At 42.5% G+C, this 26,008-nt stretch overlaps 1 protein-coding gene across 2 annotated transcripts in view; it reads right to left on the reverse strand.

The window, feature by feature from the left end:
- The window catches only part of Sil1 (SIL1 nucleotide exchange factor), a 265,209-nt gene extending 239,405 nt beyond the window's left edge, over positions 1-25,804 (reverse strand). Inside the window, exon 1 of one of the 2 annotated variants that reach the window (XM_042692039.1) lies at positions 25,674-25,804. The gene's annotated coding sequence lies outside the window, so the exon portion shown is untranslated. The remainder of the gene's footprint in view (positions 1-25,673) is intronic. The other variant, XM_042692037.1, reaches the window with a different exon arrangement.
- Between the last annotated feature and the right edge of the window lie 204 nt (positions 25,805-26,008).

Consider the following 26,008-nt stretch of genomic DNA (forward strand, 5'->3'; position numbering starts at 1 on the left):
GCTATTTGAATAATCAAACAGAACTATATCTCTACCATAAGAAGCCTGTACCATTAAGAAGTCTGTATACCTTGCAGCCCTGAGTGAGGAATTACCCAGAAAGAACCACATTCTCCCTGCAAGGGGCACTGTAACCATGGCTGCTGAACACATGACTCCTGTGACTAGTTACAAACTGCACCAGTACACCAAAAGCTATCACTCCAGGCAGGATAATCATGATGAACCTTAGAGGATCCAACTGGAAGCTACTCCAGAGAGCCATTCCTCTGCCCTGATTTTCCAGACCTTGTGGGTCCTAAATAGGTCCAAAGGAGGAAGATCACTCTGCCAGTGACCAAGCCAAAAATCAGTGATAGATGTGTTAACATTGGCTAAAATTAAGGTTTTGATAAAGCTGAAGTTGTGCTTTGAATGGTATAAGTTACATTCACCTCATCTGCATATCAACTGCTTCAACCAACCCCTCCTAGCTATATAATTAAGTTGTTCAGCTCATTCTTAAGTCAGCCAGGAAACACTCCTGTACTACCTCACACCCCCAGTGTTGCAACAAAAAAGGGCTTCCCTCTAGTGGGCTTTTCTTCCTTACTTGTGATCTTTATCATAGCTTCAGAAAGCTAAACTGGTAACATGAAGAGGAGTCAGTCTTGTTAGCAGCCACAGTGCCAGTTGTGGCAATAGTGGTGTAGCAACAGCATTAACATCGAGAATGCCTCTGAAGAGTTCCAGAGAGTGGTCAGAATAGAAACAAGAACGGTAGACACAAAAAGGATGATGGAAGTCAAGAGGAAACAGAAAGCCACAGATGGCTATGAACATTCAAAGTTGAGAGACTACAAACCCCAGTTCACTGGAACAGTTCCAGTAAACTTCAAAGCCCTAAGGACTAAGGGCCCTAATACCAAATGCCACAGAACTGAAACGTGAACCTCTGTTTGAAGCCAAGGTTTCGGACACATAAAGCTTAGAACTATAACACTAGCATCAAACTACATGCTGCTGCTGTAAGCCATGAATTTCTGGGTGCAGTCTAGGACCATAGACATAAGGTCCAAAGCAGTAAGCCTCTGTCTGACCTGAGCAGCTAGAGCTATGTCTCTGGCCTCTAGAAATTGAAGTCATAAGCCTCTACTCAGGAGCCAAAGTAACAAGCCTTTGGGTTAGTTACTCCAGCCCAGGAGCCCTAGACACTCTGTGGCTCAAAACTACCAACACTGAGGAAAGCACCTTTGGCCTAATTGTGATTTTCATTGAGATAGAGCAGGAAAATCTGGGTCTGTTTTCAGGTAATCATCAAGCAAATCATCAAGCAAAGACATTGTGAGAACTCCATTAAGAGAGAGAGAAAAAGCAAGGGACAGAGAGAATACATGTAAAAAGTGAATGGCCAAAAACTTCACAAATCTGATGAAAGACATGAACATTAACATCCCAGAAGTTCAACTTCAAATAGGATGAAGTCAAACAGATACAAATCAAGACACATTGGCTGGGAAGGTGGTTTAGTGGTAGAGTGCTTGCCTTGTAGGCACAAGGCCCTGGGTTCAATTCCTCAGCACCACATAAGCAGCAAAAGCGGAAGGGCGCTGTGGCTCAAGTGGTAGAGCGCTCACCTTGAGCTGAAGAGCTGAGGGACAGCGCCTAGGCCCAGAGTTCAGGCCCCACAACCAAAAAAAAAGACACATTATAATGAAAGATGGAATCTTGAAAGTAGAAAAGAAGTGACTAGTTATATATGGAATCCTCAATCCACATTTCACCAGAAATGTGGAAGGCCAAAAAACAGTGAGATGATACATCTAAATTGCTAAAATAAAACTTTCAACTAATAATACTATATCCAGCAAAACTGTCTTTCAAAAGAAAAGACTAGTAATGCTATTATGAAGCGGATAACAATTCAAGGCTAGCAGATGCGTAACAATGACCAGCTCCAAAATAATCAGCAAAAAGATGGACTAGGCTAGCTAGTCAGTGGTTCACATATATAATCCTAGCTACTCAGGAGGCTTAGATCTGAGGATCTCAGTTCAAAGCCAGCCTGGGAAGACAAATCAAAAGGTTTATCTTCAATTAACCAGTAAAAATCTGGAAGTAGAATTATGGTTCAAGTGGTTGAATACCAGCCTTGAACAAAAAAAGCTAAGTGAGAGCACAAGGCCCTGAGTTCAGACTCTAGTACCAGCAAAAATAAAGGAGAAATCCAAATATTCCCAGATACACAAAAACATGTATATTATCAGTAGATATGCTCTTCAAGAAATGTTGGGTTCTGTAGCTTAAAATAAAAGGATGGGCCTGGTAATGTGGCTTAGTGGAAGAGTGCTTGCCTAGGGTGCATGAAACCCTGGGTTCCATTACTGAGTACCACATAAACAGAAAAGGCCAGGAATAGAGCTGTGGCTCAACTGGTAGGTGTTAGGCTTGAGCAAAAGGAACTCAGGGACAGTGCCCAACCCCTGAGTTCAAGCCCCAGAAACTGGCAAAAAAGTAATAAAAGGATGCTACATAGTAACTTGATGCCATAGAAACAAATATCTCAGTAAAAGCAAATGCATGGACAATTATAAAAACTAGTTAATATTATAACTTAGGTTTGTAACACCATAATTTGTTTTGTACATATATTAAGAAATTAATGCATTAGAAATAATACTTCACCTTTTTTGATACAATGTCTAATACTATGACATTAACAAGTAAAGGGGATGGAAAATGGAGCTGTTCAGTGAGCAAAGTTGTTGAATAATATTTAAGTTAAGCTAGTATAAATTCAAATTAGTATTTTAACTTTAGGATGTGAAATGTAATCCCATGGTAACCAAAAAGAAAATAGCTAAAGAATATAAGAACAGGAAGTGAGGAATTTGAAAGTTTCAATACAAAAATCAGCTAAGCCAGGCACCAGTGGTTCATGCCTGTCATCCTAGCTACTCAAGAGTCTGAGATCTGAGGATCATCATTTGAAGCCAGCCCAGACAGAAAAGTCCCTGTGAGAGTCTTCAAATAACCACTCAAAACCAGAAGTGGTGCTGTGGGTCAAGTGGGAGAGCACTAGCCTTGAGCACAGAGAGTCTCAGGGACAGCACCCAGGCCCAGAGGTCAAGCCCCACAACCAAAAATAAATAAATAATCAATGTAAAAAGAGAGCTAAAGACATGACTCAATGGTAGTACAGCATCTGCCTAGTTAAGTTCAAGGCCTTAAGTTCAGATCCCAGTACTGCCAAATTTATTTATCTCTGCAAAGCAGAACATCAAAAGGAGAATACAGTTCTACAATAGTTGGGGGGAGAGGCATATGTGTCTGTCTGTTTCTATTTGTGTGTGTATGTCTGTGCCTGACCTAAGACTTGAACTCAGGGCCTGGGTGCTATCCCTGAACATTTTTGCTCAAGAAGTACTCTACCACTTGAATCACAACTCCACTTCTAGTTTTTTTTGTTGCTGTTAGTTGCACTTACAGACTTTCCAAAGTTTCTGACCCTAGCAGGCTTTGAACAGCAATCCTTAGATCTCAGCCTCCTGAAATCGAGTAACTAGGATTATAGGGGAGACCCAGTGTACCTGGCTTAATAATTGTAGATTTAAACATCAACTCTCAACAATGGAAAGACCAAAAAGAAGATAAATCAGAAAGATAACAAAGAAAAAAAAAGGACTTGAGCAATACAGTAGACCAACAGCTAATTAGGATGAATACAAATCATTCTGTTTTTCTCTACTGAATATAGAACACTTTCCAGGTTATAAAATGTTAGGCCACAAAATTAAGTTTGAATAGATATTAAAGGAAATTTCATACAAGTATCTTCTATGGGTGAAGTCAGGATTCAATAAAGAAGGAAAACTAAAAAATTTACAAATTTGTGGAAATTAACATTTTTTTTGGTTGTGGGACTTGTATGTCACCTTTATAATAATAATTAAAATTAAAAAGACTACAAATCAGCAATGTAACTAGAACTAGAAAAGGAAATTTTAAACCTGATGATATTCTTTTTTGGAGGGGGATCTGGTAGTGGGGCCTGAACTCTGGGCCTGGGCGCTGTCCCTCAGCTCTTCAGCTCAAGACTAGCACTCTACCACTTGAGCCACAGCGCCACTTCTGGCTTTTTTCTTTTTTGCTTATGTGGTACTGAGGAATCGAACCCAGGGCCTCATACATGCAAGGCAAGCAATCTACCACTGAGCCACCTTCCCAGCCCCGGAAATTTTAAACTTGAAGCTAAGTAGATTAATATAGGGATGAGGGTACAAGATAAAATGGAGGAAGCTAGTGGCTCACACCTGTAATCCTAGCTACTCAGAAGTCTGAGATCTGAGGAGCATGGTTCAAAGCCAGCCTGGTAGGAAAGTCCATGAGTAGGAAAGTCCATGAGACTTTTTTTTTTTTTTGTCAGTCATGGGGCTTGAAATCTAGGCCTGGGCGCTGTCCCTCAGCTCTTCAACTAAAGGCTAGTGCTCTACCACTTGAGCTACAGCATCACTTCCAGTTTTCTGGTGGTTTATTGGAGATAAGAGTTTCACAGACTTCCCTGACAGGACTGGCTTTGAACCGCAATCCTCGGATCTCAGTCTCCTGAGTAACTAGGATTACAGGCATAAGCCACCAGCACCCAGCCACCAAGAGACTCATCTCCAATTAATCACAGAAAAAGCCAGAAGTGGCACTATGGCTCAAGTGGTAGAGTGCTAGCCTTGTGCAAAAGGAGCTCAGGGACAGCTCCCAGGCCCAGAGTTCAAGCCTCAGGACTCAAAAAAAAAAAAAAAAATCTATTGGCCAAAACCTTGATCAAAGTGAAAGACAGTAAATTTTTTCTTAGAAGAAATGGAGGTAGGGGCTGGGAAGTTGGCTCAGTGGTAGAGCGCTTGCCTTGCATTCCTGAGGCCCTGGGTTCGATTCCTCAGCACCACATAAGCAAAAAAAAAAAAAAAAGGAAAAACCCGAAAGTGGCGCTGTGACTCAAGTGGCAGAACGCTAGCCTTGAGCTAAAGAGCTGAGGGACAGCACCCAGGCCCCGAGTTCAGGCCCCACGACCGGACGAAGAAGAAAGAAGAAGAAGAAGAAAGAAGAAAGAAGAAGAAGAAGAAGAAATGGAGCTAGCCTTAAGCAAACAAGCTCAGGGACAGCACCCAGGTGCCCTGAGTTCAAGACCCACTAGCAACTCAAAAACAAAAAACAGTACCACTAGGGGAGAGGAGGGTACTACTACTACTGCAAAATACTACCCACAAAAGAAGAAAATCAAAAACAGGAAAATACAGAAAAGAATATATCCTTCTAGATGAATACGTTCACAATATAAGTCAACATTATAACAAAATAAGCCAGGCTCTTATGACACAAGCCTACAATCCTTGCTACTCAGGAGGCTGAGACATAGATGATCTTGGTTCACAACTAGGCCAGGCAGACAAATCCAGAAGAAAAAAGCCAGAACTGGAGGCATGGCTCAAATGTAGAACTCTAACTGTAAGCAAAAATGCCAAATGAGAGTGAAAGTGTGAAATGTTGAGATCAATCCTCAGTACTGCCACACGCAGACACGTGCATGCACACATGCGTGTGCACACACACACAAGTGCAAACCAAACCAACACATTATAAACATCATACACCATGATGAAGTTGGCTTCATCCCAGGGATGAAAAAATGGCTTAATATACCAAGATAAATGTAATACATCACAGAAATAGGGTCAAGAACAAAAAGACCTCATGATCATCTCAAATGATCCAGAAAAGGTCTTTGATAAAAATTCAATATCCTTGGGGCTGGGAAGGTGGCTCAGCGGTAGAGCGCTTGCCTTGCATGCCTGAGGCCCTGGGTTCGATTCCTCAGCACCATATAAGCAAAAAGAAAAAGCTGGAAGTGGCGCTGTGGCTCAAGTGGTAGAGCGCTAGCCTTGAGCTGAAGAACTGAGGGACAGCGCCCAGGCCCAGAGTTCAGGTCCCACAACAGGAAAAAAAAAACAAACAAAAACAAAAATTCAATATCCTTTTATGATAACAGGTCTGAAGAAACTAGAAACAGCCGGGTGCTGGTGGCTCACGCCTGTAATCCCAGCTACTCAGGAGGCTGAGATCTGAGGATCGCGGTTCAAAGCCAGCCCGGGCAGGAGAGACCATGAGACTCCTATCTCCAATAAACCAGCAGAAAACCGGAAGTGGCGCTGTAGCTCAAGTGGTAGAGCGCTCGACTTGAGCTGAAGAGCTGAGGGACAGCGCCCAGGCCCAGAGTTCAAGCCCCACGACCGACAAAAAAAAAAAAAAAAAAAAAAGAAACTAGAAACAAAGAAATGCACCTGAACTTTATAAAGTCTACATATGATAAATTTACAGCCAACATCATAATAAGGATGAAATGATATCACATCCCCTAAACCCTAAACAAAACAAGGGTACCTACTCTCTTCACTCTTATTTATATGGTTCTGTAATTACTAGCCAAAATAATAAGGCAGGAAAAAGAAATAAAAGGGATTCAGTTAGGGAAAGAAGCAGTCAAATTATCCCCAGTCGCAGATGATGGTGATCCTATACTTAATAGACCCTACAAACTTCACCAAAAAACTTTTAGATTGTATAAACACTTTCAGAAATGGAGCAGGATATAAAATCAACACTCCAAAATCAGTAGCTTTTCCACATAACAATAATGAACAAAATGAGAGAGAAACCAAGCAAATAATTTTATTCATAATAACCTCAAAAGCAATAAAATATCTACACTAGAATACAAGCAGCAGTGCCTTGAAATTGTTCTGCCTCCAATATCCTGGCTTCTGAGCCTTTAATGGGCAAGGAAACCCCTAAAAAAAAAAAAAAAAAAAAAAAAAAAATGTTTTCAGTCATTCTTTCACAGATGTATATCATCTTTCTTCTACTTCTACTGATCTCCTTATTAAAGGTTCACTTAGCTACATCCTTGATGTTCTGTCCTGAGCATACTTTTTCCAATTCTAAAACATGGGTAGATTAAAAATTTATCAAACCTTTAAGTTCTTCTCTTTTGATTATAAATTCTGATGTTTCTTTTTTCGAATATTTTACTATAAGCAATCCAGACAAATCATGCTATACCTCAATACTTGAATATTACTTCCACTTGGTATTTTTTTTCATTGCTCAGAAAGTATAGCTTCCAGGGCTGGGAAGATGGCTCAGTGGTAGAGCGCTTGCCTTGCATGCCTGAGGCACTGTGGCTCAAGTGGTAGAGCGCTAGCTTTGAGCTGAAGAGCTGAGGGACAGCGCCCAGACCCAGAGTTCAAGCCCCACAACCGGACCCCCCCCCCCAAAAAAAAAAGAAAGTATAGCTTCCAGAAAGGACTAGACCTTATACACAATTCAGTAATGTTCCTTGCTATTTTACTGAATGGCCTTTGTTCCAGTTTCCAATAACATGTTCTAAATGTCTCAACAGAATGGCCTTTACCATCCAGATTTCTACCAACATCACTACCAGTTACATAATCTCAATGAAAACTGAGCTTGTCTTTATAGGCCTCCTCTTCTTTTGATGCCCCAGCAGAATTATACTTAAGGCTCTTTTCATGGCAATGTACCTCAAAACTCCACTATCGACTTAAAAAAAATTGCTCCCATGTTTTCAGGGTTTTTTGTTTTTTTTTAAGAACTTCACTTTCTGCTACCAACTTCTGTTCTACTTTGTTTGGGCTGCTATAACAAGATTGAATAATTTACAAACAGCAGAAATTTTATTGCTCAAATTTCTAGAAGTTAGGAAGTCCAAGATCAAAGTGCCAACAGAGTCAGTGTCAACTGAGGGCTCATAGATGCTTCAGAAATGACCCCTTCTATGTCCTTACATGACAGAATAGGGACAAAAAAAAAACCTATATTTCTTAGTTGTTGTTTGTAGCAGTACTGGGGTTTGAACTTAGGGCCTGAGTGCTGTTCTTGAGGGTTTTTTGTTCAAGTCTAACACTCTACCAACTTGTCCAAGCTTGTAAATAGTCTTACACTTACAATGACCTGTTCATACTTACAAGCTTCAGTTAGAAACTGAGATTCTAACTAAACCCTGCCTAAATCCAAGAGACATAATCTTAACCACTGTGCAGCAGTGTCTTCCAAAAATGAATAAATGAAAGGGGCAACAGGAAATGTCATACCACTAAGAAAGGGCATTAGTCTAGGGTCCAGAATCACTCACTCACCATGCACTTAATAAACTGCCTGGCAGCCTAACATTCTGTCCCAGTTTTCTGTATGCTATAGGTACCTCCTATACCCCAGTCTTCCCTACACAGTGGGAAGAACAACTCCAGCTCATTTCTGGCTCCCTAGATTTTAGTTGCTGCCAAGAGAGAACATGTGCACACCTACACTAGGCAGAATCAAATGTTACACAAATTGCAGGTGCTGGCTTTGCTAAGTTGGCACGTTAAATCCCAGGGAGCTGCCAGTTGTCAATAGCTTAAGGTGTCCAAGGTAAGAGGAAGAGCCTCCCCACCTTACCCCACCCCCCAGTAATGACAGCCAACAGAGGAATGGTGACAGAACAGCAGGTTAAAGAGGGGTTCATAGCTGTCACATGTTAACAAGTGACAGGCCTGGAAGCTCCAGGCCTTTTTCTAGTTAGGTGGAATGATTCCAAAGGCTGGCAGACAGGACTGCTTTGTCTTGAATGTCCAGATGACCCTAACAATACATTAACTATCAGCACTGAACAAAGAATTGAGTTAGGAGAGAAAAGGTGCATTTTCTTTTAGCTAGTCATTTATTATCATTATTAATACATATTAATAGCTCTCACAGTGATATTTCCATAGATGTGTATTTTGTGCTTTGATTATACCCACTATCCCAACTAGTATCTCTTATTCTTTCCTTTTCCCTCAAGTCCTTCACCATGCTTCCTTCAAAGGGTCAATCTCAAGAACATTTAGATGACTGAAGGGAAAAAATCAAATTATAATATTCTAGTTCTGATCTTCATTCTTACTCTTTCATAAAATCCACCCCAAAAAATCCACCCAACTTACTAAGAGAATGATCTATTCACACTGAAAAATCCGTCTCACTTCTACATCCACCAATAATATTCCAAAAACATCCCTACTCTCCAGGTAAATGAAAGTGCCTTGCCATAGCTGACCTGACCTGGCTGGACAATCCCTCCAACCTCATCTGGTAACCTACCTCTTTTCATTCTCTTTTCTCTGGCTATGTTTCCTTTCCAGTTCCTCAAAGAACTCCCCCACTGTAATATTTAGTACTGATTGTCAACTTGATTGGATTGACACACAGGTAGGAAATTAGTAAAGCACACCTCAGGGTTTGCCTGTGGGAGCATTTCCAGAAAATATTAGATCATCTGAGCTCTGACCTATCCAATGGCTTAACCCATTAATGAATTTGAAATCTGAATAGAAATTTGATGGTGGTAGAAATTCAGGAAGGTGGGGGCCCAGGTGGAGGACAGGTCACTGAGGTTGTCTTAGAATGGTATATGCCTGCCCTGGTACCTTCCTCTCTTTATTCTGCTTCTTGTCTGTCCACTGTGAGGTGACCAGCCTCTGTCACATGGTCATGCTGTCTCTCACAACAGGCCCAGAATCAATGGAGCACAGACTTGATGGCCTGAGACCTCTGAAGCCATGAGCCAAAATAAATAATTGTTCTTATTTTCTCAAATATTTGCCATAGCAATGGGAAAAGTGACTACCCACCAGTCCCTGAAGCCTTTGCAAAAAGCTGAGCTCTCTGCCTGAAAAGCTCTTCAAAATTATGTCACTTTGCTTAGTAAATACTTGTTTCTTCACAACTTAAGTCAAACATAACTTCCTCAAGGAAGCCTTTCTAAACACCTTAGTCCCAAGACAAGTCAAATCCCCATTAATTGTTCTCATGGTTCTACAGTCCTTTGTCTCAGTACAATAATTGCAACTGTAATTTTGTATTTGTATGTGTGATTATTATTCAGTGTCTACATTCATTAACACATTCTAAGCAAGAACTTGACTTGGTCATGACTATATCTCAGGGCCTCTAAGTGCCTGAAATATAGTAGATGTGTAAATATTTGTCAATTAAAAAGAATTTTCAGAGAGAAAGGAAATAAAGCTCTGTCCAAATTAAAATGTTCTCCCTATACGACTTAGAAACCAAACTGTTCTTTCTCTTTCCCCCTTCCTCTTTCCCAAATTTCTTACAGAAGTAAGTTTCCATGGCTTGCCATTCTTCTCCTGGTGGTAGCCATAGTGACAAGCTGGCCTACAGCCAAAAATAGTCTAAAAAGATATCACCTTGTCTGAATGCGCCAGGCTTCCAAAATAAAAGTCCACAGCAAAAGCCCAGGCAGAACCATAAAGCCTTTACCCAGTAAAGATACAGAACCAAACAACCAAAAAATCATGCAAAAAATGAGTGATCCCCAGGACAGGAAGTGCCCCCAAGTGACCCACCTAAAGGAAAAATGGAAAGAGGAAAGGCTACAAAGGGTCTGAGAAAGAAATAGGTATAATCACTCCCTGGAGGGATTTTAAACCCTCTCTTTTACTCCTTGGATAAGGCAGAGATGTACCTAAACATTAAATATCAAAGTCTCCCCTGATGAAGCAGCTTCAGAGGATGTCTATAGATCCTGGCTCACAGAAGCAACAATCAGCAACTTAAGAAGCTCACAAAAAGCTCTAATTTAAGTAAAAACTCCCCCCTACAGGGGCAGGAGGAGCTTCTCCCAGCCCTTTTAATCTCTAAAGTAGGTGATGGGGTAAGATAAGGTGAAGCAGAAGTGTTTACTGAGTGCTACAGTTCCAGGCTTAGTGACAGGAACCTTATAGACAGAATTGTTCATGAGAAACAGATGAGCACATGGACAGGTAACTGATGTTGTTCAAGGTTAAGCAACTATCAAGGTTAAGCTATCAAATGACCAGGTTGGTAGATAAGCCCAGGTAGGCTTAAACCCAAAGGACTTTGAGTCCTGTATCTGTTCCTCATTCCCTTCAATATCACCTTCCTAACCAGAAATAATAATGTAATTCCTGGGAGAGAAAAGCTTATTTTCTATGAGCACAACCCACCACAATTAGTATGGACAAAACTTGAGATATGTTCCCACTTCCTAGGTATAGAATACAGTTGACCATACAAAGAAGAGTTCATCTGAAGCTATTGAGGCAAATCAGATTTACTGAATTGCCCAAATGATTCCTTAAGGATCAAGTCTCAGTGAACTGGGAATGTGGCTTAGTGGTAGAGTTCTTGCCTTTCATTCATGAAGCCCTGGGTCAATTCCTCAGTACCACATAAACAGAAAAGGCCAGAAGTGACGCTGTGACTCAAGTGGTAGAATGCTAGCCTTGAGCAAAAGGAGGAAGCTCAGGGACAGTGCCCAGGCTTGAGTTCAAGAAAAAAAAAAAAAAGATGAAGTCTCTGCCTTTCCCAGAAGTCACTACTGATGGGCACTGGGATGGCAATCTTGAAGTCCAGAACACCTTAAACCAAGGATGGTGTGCTCTATCATATTATCATAAATTACCTGCAAAATATACAACCCTGGCTGAAGTCTCAATGTCTCTCTCAGCTACACAAGATATTACCAACTCTATACCAGAATCATCAGCCTTTATAAAGCATCTCTTACAAGGAAAAGTATCCATCTATTGTGTTGTAGCTCTAGGCTAACCCTTCCTCCTGAACATTTTTCAGAATCTGCCTCTTACCAAAAGCTATGCCAGCTGATTATTATAATGATAACTATTATGCCATTATAGTAACATTACTGTACTTTTTTCCTGCACTTGACATCTGTTGGCTGATAGATTTAACTAGTACATAAGCAATAATTATGCAGCACTTTCTCCTTTCCAACCAAGCCTCTAGTGTGACTTTTAAACTAAATCCAACTGCAGCAAGTGCCCAACTCCATCATCAGTGGGAAATGTGATTAATCTGCGCTTACCCACTATGCCTTTGGTGGTCACAGTGCCAAAAACAGAAGCTCAACTCAGTCCCTAATTGTTAGCGCACTCCTCCACTATCCCAGGAAGGTAACAAATTTTAAAGGAAACACCAATCAGCAAACAATTTATTGTTGAAACCCCAACAGGGCTGGAGGAGTCATATATAGATCTCAGTATGCTGAAGGACAAGCAGTACCAAATCACAATGTTACACACCACCACTAGAGGAGGAGGAAAGGAAAATCTATTTTTCCTTTGAGGGTTCTCAAATAAATGGTTCCTGGAGAGTCATTCTGCCTGCTTCCCCAGTTCTTGGCAACTTCCAGCAAAATTGGCATAGGCAGAGGAGGGACAAACAGAAGGCTAACTTAGGCTCCTCTTTTGAAACTGAGAAATAATGATCCTAGCTGTGGGGCTTTCTTTATGCAGGGACCACTAGGGGCCTGGTGGAGTCTGGAGCTCAAAGCTAAGCAGCAAGTCAAGAAGCCTGCCAGGCAAAACTCCTGAATCTACCTGTCACACTATTTATGAAAAACAAGGTTGGAAATGATTCTATGACTGCAGAATATCAATATGCCTGAATTACACATTCATTCTATTACAATAAAGGCAATCCAATGAGGCTCCATAAAAAAAAGAAAATCCACTAGAAGACCAGGACTGGACTGCTTTGTTCTCTTCCCTGTAATATATAGAGATTTATTTTTATTTATTTTTGTCAGTAGTGGGATCTGAACTCTGGGCCTGGGCGCTGTCCCTCAGCATTTCATCTCAAGCCTAGCACTCTACCACTTGAACCACAGCGCCACTTCTGACTTTTTTTGCTTATGTGGTGCTGTGGAATCGAACCCAGGGCCTCATGCATGCGAGGCAAGCACTCTACAACTGAGCCACCTTCCCAGCCCCTAGATAGGGGTTTTTGAGGGGAGGAGTCCAGTCGTGGGGCCTGAACTCTGGGCCTGGGTGCTGTCCTTCAGCTCTTCAGCTCAAGGCTAGCGCTCTACTACTTGAGCTACAACACCACTTCTGGCTTTTTTTTTCTGCTTATGTGGTGCTGAGGAATCGAACCCAGGGCCTCATGCATGCAAGGCAAGCGCTCTACCACTGAGCCACCTTCCCAGCCCTATATAGGGATTTTTTAAGGCAGAGAGGGGACAGAAGGTTATGTGAATTTAAATGACCAATGATTCATGTCTCTGGAGGCTGAGATCTGAGGATTGTGGTGTGAAGCAAGCCCATGCAGAAAAGTCCATGAGTCTCTCAGCTCCAATAAACTACTCAGAAAAAGCTAGAAGTGGCACTGTGGCTCAATTGGTACAGTGCTAGCCTTGAGCACAAAGAGGCTCAGGGATAGCACCTAAGCCCTGAGTTCAAGCCCAGTACTAGCAAAAATACTAGCAATAATAATAAATATATAAATGACCAGGGAAGACTAAAATCTGTGTACAAAGAGAAAAGGAACATGTTCATGAGTGGCATGAGCAGGCTCTTAGGACATGAATGGCTGAGGTAGTAATGGCCCTGGGGGCTTTCTCCTTCAGCCTCAACACTCTGCTCTCATCACTTAACAATAGGCAAGCCCACCAGGTGCCAGTGGCTCACACCTGTAATCCTAGCTATTCAGGAGGCTGAGATCTGAGGATCACAGTTCAAAGCCAGCCCAAGCAGGAAAGTTCATGAGACGCTTATCTCCAATAAACTACCAGAAAACTGGAAGTGGCGCTGTGACTCAAGTGGTATACTGCTAGCCTTGAGCTGAAGAGCTGAGGGACAGCATCCAGGCCCAGAGTTCACAAGCCCTATGACCAAAAAAACCAAAAACAAAAACAGGCAAGCCAGCAAGTGACCAATATAACACAAAACAACATTGTCTCCTCTTTCTAGGGAAAAGATTGCCCTCTCTGATGAAAAATAATATGAAGCAACAGAGAAAGAACAAGACCAGTCAGAATTAAGCTAATGGGATTGCCCAACTGAAGCTTTGAATTCAATCCCAAAACTGGCCAAACTAATAATAGTGAAAATATAATAGTAATAATGGTAATAATAATATTGTACATGGTTCTGATTTGGAAAGGTATAGAAATGTACAATGAAAATTCAGTTTCCCTCCTCCCTTATTTTTAATTATCCCAGACCCCTCACCAAAGACACCCTGTAATTTCAGTTTCCCACATATCCTCCCAAAGACATTCCAGCTGACAAGTTTCTGCTTCAGTTGGGGAGCCCAATGGCAACAACTTATTTCTCAGTCCTAGTAGGTAAGGACAAGGTAGTGAGTACTGTTGGACACACTTAGAAACTATAAAAGACAAGACAGCCAGAAGATAAAATATCACCATGAAAAAGGTTCTACATAGACACAAATAACCTTCTAGGTATTAAAGTGCTTTGTCCTTTGGCTGGCCACATTTAGGCAACAATTTTATACAATATATTTCCCTTCTAGATATATTTATCTACCCAGAACTCCTTCTCAGGGATGTCATTAACAAGAGTGGTCTCCATAACCATACGTTATACCAGCCTGATCACCAGGTCCTTTCAAGCAGCCAGAAGTACAAATAACCAAAACATGCCTCAGGAAAGAAAGGGCAACACTCACAGTAGTCTTACGGTCACCATCAGTCTAGAGACAAAAGCATCTTTTTATAGCCTAGTGAAATCAGAATACAATGAAGAATAAAGCACAGAACTCAGAATATGTTCCAAGGAGCCAGCCCAAGTATGTAAGTTACTTCCTATATAAAATTATAGAACACTTTTGCTGGGCCCCTGGGCTCATGCCTGGAATCCTAGATACACCAAAGGCTGAAATCTGAGAATCATATTTCAAAGCCAATCTAGGCAGACAAAATCTCAAGATTCTTATCTCCAATTCACCACTATAGAGGCATGGCTCAAGTGTGAGTGAACTTGGCTCTGGGCCAAACCAGAGCCCAAGGCCTTGGCTTTTGTCAAGCCCCAGTATTGGCTCAAGAGGAGGTGGCAGTGGGGAAGAGAAAGGAAGAAGGGAAAGAAAATTATAAGATACTCTACCAGAGCTAGGCTTCCACCCAAACTCCTCTAAGAGCTTTCAAGTTATGTCATCTGCTCTATTCTTCCATCAGGAATTTAAATACAAGAAATTATACTATCTACCAACAAGTCACAAATAAGTAGGTTATAGATCAAATATGGTCCACAGATTGCCATGAGAGTCCCTTGAGCTTTCACACAAAAAAATCTTGGTTTCTGGTTTCTTCTTCTTCTTTTTTTTTTTTTTGGGGGGGGGGGGGGAGGGTTGGTTGTGGGGCTTGAACTCTGGGGTTGGGCACTGTCTCTTAGCTCTTCAGCTCAAGGTGAGCGCTCTACTGTGTGAGCCACAGCACCACTTCCAGTTTTCTAGTCGTTTATTGGAGATAGTCTCACAGCCTTTCCTGCCCGGGTTGGCTTTGAACTGCGATCCTCAGATCTCAGCCTCCTGAGTAGCTCGGATTACAAGTGTGAGCCACCGGCACCCAGCAAGGGTTTCTGGTTTCTCTTGGAATGGGAGCTATAAGGAAATAGAGCCTTGCTCTTCCAAGACAATGACAGATGCAACTGCCCTTCATGAAGCACTTGAACACTCCAGTTTGACATAGCCCACCATTCCCTGTTGCCTCGCACTGACTGTTCTCTTCCTGCACTCCTGAAAATATCAAGTGGAGATCCCCATACAGTAAAGACACTGAGAAGCTGAACTGACAGGTACTTCAGTTGACCAAATAGCAGGACTCTTGCATTCACAAGACCCTATCAAACAAAATCTATATGCCAGGAACTGTGCTCAGGGATAAGTATCCACAGAGAAATGAAAGATGCAGTCTCTGCTCCCAGGAACCTCTTAAGTTGGGAGCTTAAAACATATTCTAAGGAATCGACTGTTATAAAGGACTCTTGGAACAGAGCATGCTGCATTCTGTGACTGGGAACAAGGAATGCTTCAGGAAAGAAGTGGGATTTCAATAGTATTGTTACCATTTCTTGGGTTTTCGTATATTCATTCAACTACTACTTAGGGAATCTGTATTTCAGCATTACAGTAAGAGACACATAATAAAGTATAGCCTAGGTCCTCATATAAGAGATGTAACTATCAGAATTAAGTGTGAATTCTATAATCAAGGTGTTAATATCAAGAGCACAAACATGAGGTAGGCTTAGAGAACCACATGGACCAGTTTATAAGGAAAAAAGAGGGCATGTAAGCAGAAATACATAATTTAAGAATGTTATTCAAGTGATAGGACAGGGATACATGCCATAGGCTTGGAACACCAAGACAGTTTTACACATTTGAAATGTATCCAGTGGCCAGTGGGTGCCACTGAAGGCATTGAAACCTAAGTATTCATTAATTAGAACTACATATAGGAAGACCCAAAACAGCAGTGGCATACATGTCCTAGAAGAATGCAAAGCAGAAAATAGCAGGAAGTGTCTTTAGTAACTCAGAAACACAGTAAGAGAAAATGAAAGAAGCAATTAGACAAAAAAGTATCAGGGTTGCCAAAAAATTTAAGACTGACATTTCCCTAAAAACATTTTAATTCTTAGCTGGGCACCAATGTAATCCTAGCTAATCAGGAGGCAGAGATCTGAGGATGGTGGTTCAAAGCCAGCCGGGGCAGGAAAGTCTGTGAAACTTTTATCTCCACTAAACCACCAGAAACTGGAAGTGGTGCTATAGCTCAAGTGGTAGAACGCTAGCCTTGAGCTGAAGAGCCGAGGGACAGCACTCAGGCCCAGTTAAGGTGGGAAGTTTAGTAGGAAGATCATAGTCCAGGTTGGCCCAACAAGAAGTGAGACCCTATTTCAAAAATAATCACAACAAGCCAAGCACTTGTGCCCCTTGCCTATAATCATAGGTATTCAGGAGGCTAAGATCAAAGATCACAGTTTAGAGTCAGTTCTAGCTGACAAATACAAAAGACTCATCTTTAATTGACCAGCAAAAAGCTGAAACTGGAGGTGTGGCTCAAGCAGAAGAGCGCTGGTGATGAGCAAGAAGTCAAAGCCCTGAGTTCAAGCCCAATACCTGCATAAAAATAATGAAGACAATATGGCGGCAGCAGCAAATTACAGAGCAAAAATAAAAAACAGAAGGGGGCTGAGCATCTTCAAACCTCAATGCCACAATAATAATAGTAGTAATAATAATAATAAAAATAATAATTCCCTGAAAACTGATAGCTAACTCAGTAGAAGCATGGAACTCTTAAAAAGTTCACTGAAATCAGCCTTCCTCATCAAAGCTTTTGGATGCATCTTCGATTCTTCTCTCAGTTTTTAGAACTCTTCACAAGGCTTTAGAGGACAAAGTACTTAACAGAGAAAGATGTGGCTAGCTGTAGAAATCAGTCTACAAACTGTCATGCTCTTCTGCATACGATGACAGGAAGTGGTAATCAAAAGGTATAAACAAATCTCTCAGTTACAGAGCCAGTAAGTAGACTTCAGAAACATATCCTTCCCAATTACTCTGTGGATGTACAATGTAATGTAAGCTAAACAACAGACTGTCCTAAGACTCAAACATCATTAGAACCTTTAGTCTCAAAACAGCAAACTCAGCCAAGGGAAAAAAAAAAAAAAAGACTAGGAGGCACCAGGGAAGTAGACAGCAAATAAAACTGCTAATTGTAGACTCATCGGGTGAAGGTAAAAAAGCTTTCATGAGGTAATATCATTTACAAAGAAATTTTACTTCTAGATGAAAGGGAACTAAGTAATTCAAGGGTGGTGGTGAGAAGGAGGGAATGGGAGAGAAAGAGAGAACAGCGGATACTCAGCAAAAGGAAAGAAATGTGCATATCACACAATTTGTAAGAAATAGTTTTATTGTTAAAGTTCGTTGAGTTCATAAGCTTTGTAAATTAACGATGATTATCACTGTGAAGTTAAAATGTGCTTGTGACTTTAGCTAAGCATAACTATGCCACAGTATTGTGAAATTTATGTAGTCACTTAATCTCAATAAAGAAATTAGGGGCTGGGCTCTGGTGGCTCACGCCTGTAATCCTAGCTACTCAGGAGGCTGATCTGAGGATCGCGGTTCAAAGCCAGCCCGGGCAGGAGAGACCGTGAGACTCCTATCTCCAATAACCACCAGAAAAACCGGAAGTGGCGCTGTAGCTCAAGTGGTAGAGCGCTCGCCTTGAGCTGAAGAGCTGAGGGACAGCGCCCAGGCCCAGAGTTCAAGCCCCACGGCCGACCAAAAAAAAAAAAGAAATTAGGGGCTGGGAAGGTGGCTCAGTGGTAGAGTGCTTGCCTTGCATGCCAGAGGCCCTGGGTTCGATTCCTTAGTACCACATAAGCAAAAAAGAAAAAAGCCGGAAGTGGCGCTGTGGCTCAAGTGGTAGAGCGCTAGCCTTGAGCTGAAGAGCTGAGGGACAGCGCCCAGGCCCAGAGTTCAGGCCCCATGACCAGACCCAAAAAAAATAAAATAAAATAAAAATAAAGAAATTTAAAAGAAGAATGCCGCACATCACAGGAAAACTTGCAGTCAATGCCCCATGCATGTTTCTTAACACAGTTACACATTTCAAGGGAGCAGACTCTTTCCAGCATTGATAAAGGGAGTCAAAATGGTTTGCCAGGAAGCAAAGACCCACCTGCCTCCAGAGCTGCCCAGCAAACAACCAGGATTCAAAGGGAAGGAACCTGGGATGGCAGAAAAAAGCCCCTCTGGGGGAAATAAACAGCAATAAAACCCTCCTGATCAAAACAGCTTAAATAAACAGTTAACAGCAGGCACAGAGGAACTGCAGTCACAGGAAACAAAGGGAAGGTTTTAAATCAGAGCATCTCCAGATAATAACTACAAAAACCACAGACAAGGAAGTAGAGGGAGGGAGGGCACATACTAGGCTAATGGACCACAAAGGTAAATAAATATCAACTATTGTCCATTTTTTAAAAATTTTACTTCTAATAAATAGTTTTTGAAAGTAGGAAGAAAAAAAAAAAAAAACAGGTTTAGCCGGGTTCCAGTGGCTCACACCTGTAATCCTAGCTATTCAGGAGGCTGAGATCTGAGGGTTGAGGTTCAAAGCCAGCCCAGGCAGGAAAGTCTTTGAGACTCTTACCTCCAATTAACCACCAGAAAACCAGAAGTAGCACTATGTCAAGTGGTAGAATGCTCACCCTGAGATGAAGAGCTCAGAGACTCCATCTAGACCCAGAGTTCAAGACCCTTGACCAACAAAAACAAACAAACAAAAACCCTTAGGTTTAAGTCCTGTTTTTCTTTTTCTTTTTTTTGGTCGGTTGTGGGGCTTGAACTCTGGGCCTGGGCACTGTCCCTCAGCTCTTCAGCTCAAGGCTAGTGTTCTACCACTTAAGCCACAGTGCCACTTCTGGTTTTTGTAGTGGCTTATTGGAGATAGGAATCTCACGGTCTTTCCTGCCCAGGCTGGCTTTGAACCTCGATCCTCAGATCTCAGCCTCTTAAGTAGCTAGGATTACAGGAGTGTGCCACCGGCGCCCGGCTCATTTTTTTCTTTTTTCTTCAGGATGGTTTCAAACTCAGAGGAAGTAGTCCTCTTGTTTCAGCCTATAGCTGGGACTTCAGGAATGTACCACTTTACCTACCTTACACTACCGTGTCTGGTTTACACCAGACATTTTAACCATAGTCTCACTAAGCCTTAATTTCTTCATCTATAAAATGCGGGATTTATGCCAACTGTAATGTCTACACAGGGACACCTCCCTACCTCTTGGCCCAGTATCTGTTACCTAGGTAACTGGCAGACCTGGAAGCAGTCACCTTCCCCTCCTGCTAGGTCACACTCTGGGCCACCTCTGGTCACAAACCTCCCATCTGACCTTAGGAGGGTCCCAGACCCTGAGGTCACATACGGATCTAGTGTGGCCACACCTTTTTCCCACCTGGCCCCACCTCTTCCCGTCCCTGGCCTAGATTAAGTCCTGGCACAGAAGTGGATTGCCCCTTTTTCTTTTCTTTTCTTTTGGGTCTGGTCAAGAGGCCTGAACTCTGGGCCTGGGCGCTGTCCCTCAGCTCTTCAGCTCAAGGCTAGCGCTCTACCACTCGAGCCACAGGGCCACTTCTGGCTTTTTTCTTTTTGCTTATGTGGTGCTGAGGAATCGAACCCAGGGCCTCATTCATGCAAGGCAAGCACTCTACCACTGAGCCACCTTCCCAGCCCTGGATTGCCCCTTTTTCAGCCATGCCTCTCCATAATGCATAGCGGGGGCAGCGTTCCTTAGATAAATTTCTTCTGCTGTCTGAATAGCACGTGGTGTTCTCTTCATCTGCTACCTACCTATTTAATACACCTTTCACCAACTGTCTTATAAAGTTGGTATAAGATAGATAACATTCCTCAGTGTCCAATACACTGAAAGGGCATATGCAACAGTTACATCTTCAAGCTAGAAAACAGGGCTTGATAACTCTATTAGAGAAAAAAAAATCAGATATTATCATGAAGAGGGTAAAAATTGATTTGGGGGAGGTTGAGGACTTGATTAGATGACCCCAAAAGAGCTTAGTAGCTGAACAGCATGTTTGCTAATTGGCATGGATGTGATTAATATTCATGTATAGAATGACTAATTTGTCTCAATTTGCTATGGAGTTTCTCCATTCATGTACAGAAAGTCCCATGTCTGGGAAATTCCTCTATCCTGAAAAAAAAAAAAAACTGAATGTTGACCTTTCTTATAGAAGTCAAGGAAGGCATTTCTGTTTCACATATGAGATGAACCAAGAAATATGGTAGTTGTCATAGAGGATTAACAGCAGCATTCCTTAGATGAGACTGGCATTTTCCATTTGCTCAGCCCTATGTTCAGAGTTCTCAGACCCTGACTCCAAGGGCTTGGCAGAAAATGTAACTCACGCATTGACTCTACCACTTTTTCCTCAACACCAAACCACTGGTGAGATTAGGAAGATTAGACTCTGTTATCTAGCCAACACAACCATACTCTTGTCTATGAAATGCCTGGTAAAACCTGAAGGAACTATAAGTCTGGGCTGAACATACTTCTGTTTTCATTGGATTCTCCCTATCAATAGAGAAGAAAACTACACAAATCAAAATATCAAATGGAAACCCTCACATGTTAGGAATATTCCATGAGGCTCTCTGTTTGTATCCAGCACATTGAATTTTTGTTGTTGTTGTTTTGCCAGTCTTAGAGCTTGAACTCAGGGCCTAGGCACTGTCCCTGAGCTTCTTTTGCTCAAGGCTAACACTCCACTACTAAGCCACATTCCCAGTCCCTAGTGTAAGGTCCATTCCTGGACGGCGAACACACCTCGCCCAGTACCTGCGTTACCTAGGCAACTGGGACACCTGGAAGAGGTCACATCCGAATCCACTGAGGTCACATCTTAATCTGCTGTGGCCACACCTTTCTCCCACCAGATCCCACTTCCCTTTACCTGGACACACCCTTCCCCACCCCCTACCCTATATAAGGCCAAACAGGGGGCCTGATGCTCTCTCTCTTTTGCCAGCCGCATGGAGTGCCAACCTTGCCTGGTCCCAGCAGGTCTACTGAATAAACCTACCCCTTACCTGAATACCACGTGCGTGGTGCAGTTCTTACTCGACTACCTCTTTTTAAAAACCTAACACCTAGCAGATTGAATATTTTATAAGGCTTTTGTTTATTTTTGTCGGTCGTGGGACTTAAACTCTGCGCCTAGGTGCTGTCCTTCAGCTCTTCAGCTCAAAGCAAGCACTCTACCACTTATACTACAGTGCCACTTTCAATTTTCTAGTAGTTAATTGGAAATAAGAGCCTCATGGACTTTCCTTTCTGGGCTGGCTTTGAACAGCGATCCTCAGATGTCAGCCTCCTGAGTAGCTAGGATTATAGGTATGAGACACCAGCACCCAGGAAGGTGTTTTTTTAACCAAAAACAAGCTCAAGTTATTGTTGGCACTAGGAATCAGGGGTTACCCAAATCCTCACTAGGATAACACCAATTCTTCACTTCCCTTACTCAGAAGTGAAATCCCTAGCGAAAGAAGGAAAGGGGGGGGGGGGGGAGGATAGGATATTCCCTCTTTAAACCATATATAATTAAAATTCAAAGCTCTCCACTGTAGAAGACTAAAGCCTGCAGCTTAAGGCTGACTCAGAGATGGATAAAGTATTCATTCTTGCTCAGAAAGAAAAAAAGATTAGCTCCACAAGGACAGGTGTCTAAACTGACACCAGATCTAGAAGTTAGATGTGCCTGTGCTACAGAGCATGATCTAAGTACCAGCTGGTGCCACAGCTGAGGAAAATCCCCAGAAATACACAACCAAAGAATGTTCAGATTAGCTCTCCTGAAGATGTTTACTACAAGGACTGGCAGCTACCTTCTGCAGCACAGCGTCACTTAGGATAGAAAATGGAGACAACAGAATGATCAGGTTAGAGTAGGAACCTATAAATACATAAGAAAAATCCCCACGAATACACAAATAAGGAGCAACAGAATGTTCAGATTTGCTCTCCTGAACATGTTTATTCCAAGGACTGGCAGCTGCCCCCTGCAGAGAAGGGGGGAGAGAGGGGGAAAGAGGGGGAAAGAGAGAGAGAGAGAGAGAGGGAGAGGGGGAGAGAAGGAGGGAGAGAAAGAGGGGGAGAGAGAGGGAAAGGGAGAGAGAGGGAGAGACAGGGAGAGAGGGGGGAGGGGGGAGAGGGGGGGAGGGGGAGAGGGGGGTAGGGAGGAGAGGGGGGAGAGGGGGGGAGGGGGGGAGAGGGGGGGGGAGAGGGGGGAGAGAGCTGCAAAGCATCTACCTTCTTAGAAAAAGGCAACTTCCCTTCAGAAACTGTCATTTTTTTTCTGAATTTTCTCTTTAATAGCAAATATTCAGACTGAGGATGTAGCCTAGTAGAAGAATGTGTGCTTAGCATATACAAGACCCCCAATTTTTTTTTATTTTTTATTGGTCATGGGGCTTGTACTCTGGGCCCAAGCATTGTCCCTCAGCTCTTCAGCTCAAGGCTAGCACTCTACCACTTGAGCTACAGCACCAGTTTTCTGGTGGTTTACTGGAGATAAGAGTTTCACTGACTTTCCTGCCCGGGTTGGCTTTGAACAGCAATCCTCAGATCTCTGCCTCCTGAGTAGCTAGGAGAATATGCATGAGCCACCGGCAACAAGTTGACCTCAAATTTGATCCCATAAATTGCAAAGGAAACAAGATGAGAAAAAAGTAAATTTTGAAAATTAAAAAAACATTTCTTGCAGTCCTATATACTAAGAGTTTCCACATGTATCACCTTAATTATTCTTCAAAGGTTATTCCTATTTTACACAAAGGAAAACAGTGCCTCAAGTGAAATAACTTACCCAAGATTATGTGGCTAACAAGTGGTAGATTCAGAATTAAAACTTATGTCCACTACTCCAAAAATCTGTTGTGTCCACTATTAAGATACTATGTGACATTATCATCTTAAAAATCAAAGGGTCATGTTTATCTGAAGACAAGTCAAGTGACAAGGGTGCTTAACCATATGATAGAGTGTTTTTTAAATAATATTGTATATTATTAATTGTATATTATTAATGAGACTGGTCTTTCATATAGTTCTGTCCCTGATATAGATTTTCAAAACTGCCTTTTTTTTTTTTTTTTGGTCGGTTGTAGAGCTTGAACTCTGGGCCTGGGCACTGTCCCTCATCTCTTCAGCTCAAAGCAAGCATTCTACCCCTTGAGCCACATCACCACTTCCAGTTTTCTGTTGGTTAACTGGAGATAAGAGTATCACGGGACTTTCCTACCAGGGCTGGCTTTGAACCATGATCCTCAGATCTCAGCCTCCAGAGTAACTAGGATTACAAGGCATGAGTCACCAGCACCTGGCTTCAAAACTGCTTTGAATAATAGCCATATCACCACTCTAACAAATATAAACAATGGAAAATTAGATTCTGGTGTGTTTATTACTCTAAAATATTTGTTACTCTTCATTTTCACTTCATTAGCCCTTTTCTTAGTTATGAAACTTACCAGGTCAGCCTCAGGCAGCTATGTAAAACTGACATTCAGAAAACAGAGAAGAGGAAGAAAACAGTATCAAAGGCCAGGTGCCGGTGGCTCACACCTGTAACCCTAGCTACTCATGGTTTGAAGCCAGCCCAGGCAGAAAAGTCAGTAAGACTCTTATCTCTAGTAAACTACTCAGAAAAAGCTGGAAGAGGAGCTATGGCTCCAGTGTATATCACTAACTTTGAGTACAAGAGGATCAGGGACAGTGATCAGGCCCTAAATTCAAACCCCAGACGTGCAAAAAGAAAACAGTATCAAAGTTCTGAGCAATTCTTTTTTTTTGGCTGGTGCTGGGGCCTGAACTCTGGGCTTGGGCACTGTCCCTCAGTTCTTCAGCTCAAGGCTAGTACCACTTGAGCCACAGCACCACTTCCAGCTTTTTCTGCTTATATGGTGCAGAGGAATCAAACCCAGGGCCTCATGCATGCAAGGCAAGCACTCTACCACTGAGCCACCTTCCCAGCCCCTTTGAGCAATTTTTCATTCCTGCCTACTAAAATATTCCAGATTCCTACAATCAGCAAAGTGAGGACAGTCTTTGTCTATTGCCAGTTTGATCAGCACTGTATATTAGTTAAATTCACTAAACATTTAAAAGACAAAAAGTAGCAACAGCATCTTAAAATTCCAAGTCTTGTTCCCAACTGAAGTCACAAACAACTTAAGTTCCTACCCGTATTACACAAACATCAATCTTAATATCATTTACACCTTGGCTCCCCAAATCTACTACACTTTTATAAGAAAAAAAAAAACCTTTGGGTGCAGTGAGATCTAAAAAGACCCACCCACATACAAAGTTCATATTGTCAAAACAAACAGTATTTGTAAACACATCAGCTCTTAGTAAATATGGAGGATTTGTTTCTCCTGCATATGTAGGCTTGGTCGGCTAACCATTCCTCAAAGCTGGTTGTGTTTTATTAAAGTAGGAAAGGCAGACATTAAGCATTTATTAGAAAACTGATCTTATATACGGGTCAATATTTTTTAAAGGCATCTAACAGTCCTAAGAAACCTATTGGCTTCTCAGCTGACAAGCATTTCCTGATTCCTGTCCTTTTCCATCAAAACAAGGATTCAGAGACACCTGAATGAGAACCACCTGGGATGGAGAGCGAATGCAAGCACGTACACTTCATCCTAAATTCCTGGGGTTAAAGGGTGTGCATAAATTCCCTACGCGATTTGAGACACAAGCAACTCTGCAACCTCTACTTTAAAGTCGCCTTCCATCTGCCAATATTAAGTAAAACACACCATGAGAGAGTGGAGATACTTAAGGAATCAGGGCACGATTTTATATGCCAAGACTCAAAAGTCTTGGCCAAGACCAAAATGCAATACTGGAGGTCTCAGAAATCAAAACCTATTTCACCTCTTCTTTGAACGGAGAACAGAGACCAAAAGAAGGGGCTAGAGAAGAAAAACAGATGTTGAGCTAAAAGCCACTGCCATCTCTCCTGGCGTCGAAAGGGTTACTAAGAGGTATTTTAGTGGGAAAGGTAGAAAATACGCCTTTAGCTTGGGAGCCCACAGGGACGTCTCGCTTTAGAGATACTGGCAGGGTCGTGTTGGGACCCCTGAACAGTTGCGATGGCGCCCAAACGGCAGGTGGCAGGTGGCCCGGACAGCCAGCGCCCTCCGCCCAACTCCAGGGCCCAGAAGCCCTCTCCGCCCCTACCTTCGGCTTTCGGCACGGCAGCCGAGGGGCAGACACAAACCCCACAATTCCAGGCGGCCACCACGGCAACCAGCTCCCCCTCCGCAAACGCCGCGCCGACTGTACGAACCTGTGAGCGCGCGGCTATTACGTCACTCGCTCCACCGCCCAATAGAAACCTGCCAGAACGCCCGGCGACTGCCACGCTCTCCAGAGTTGCTAGCCCCGCCTTCCTCTAGCTTCTGTTAAACCTCATCCGCTAGCGTCTTCTTCCGCAAATACTGAACTTCCTTTGCCTGGTGTCCCTCCGCTAGAGGAAGAAGTCACCGAAGAGAGAATTCACCGGCCTAGTTTTA

Source organism: Dipodomys spectabilis, unplaced genomic scaffold, assembly GCF_019054845.1.
Source record: "Dipodomys spectabilis isolate Male_0828 unplaced genomic scaffold, ASM1905484v1 ptg000147l, whole genome shotgun sequence".
Classification (NCBI taxonomy): Eukaryota; Metazoa; Chordata; class Mammalia; order Rodentia; family Heteromyidae; genus Dipodomys; species Dipodomys spectabilis.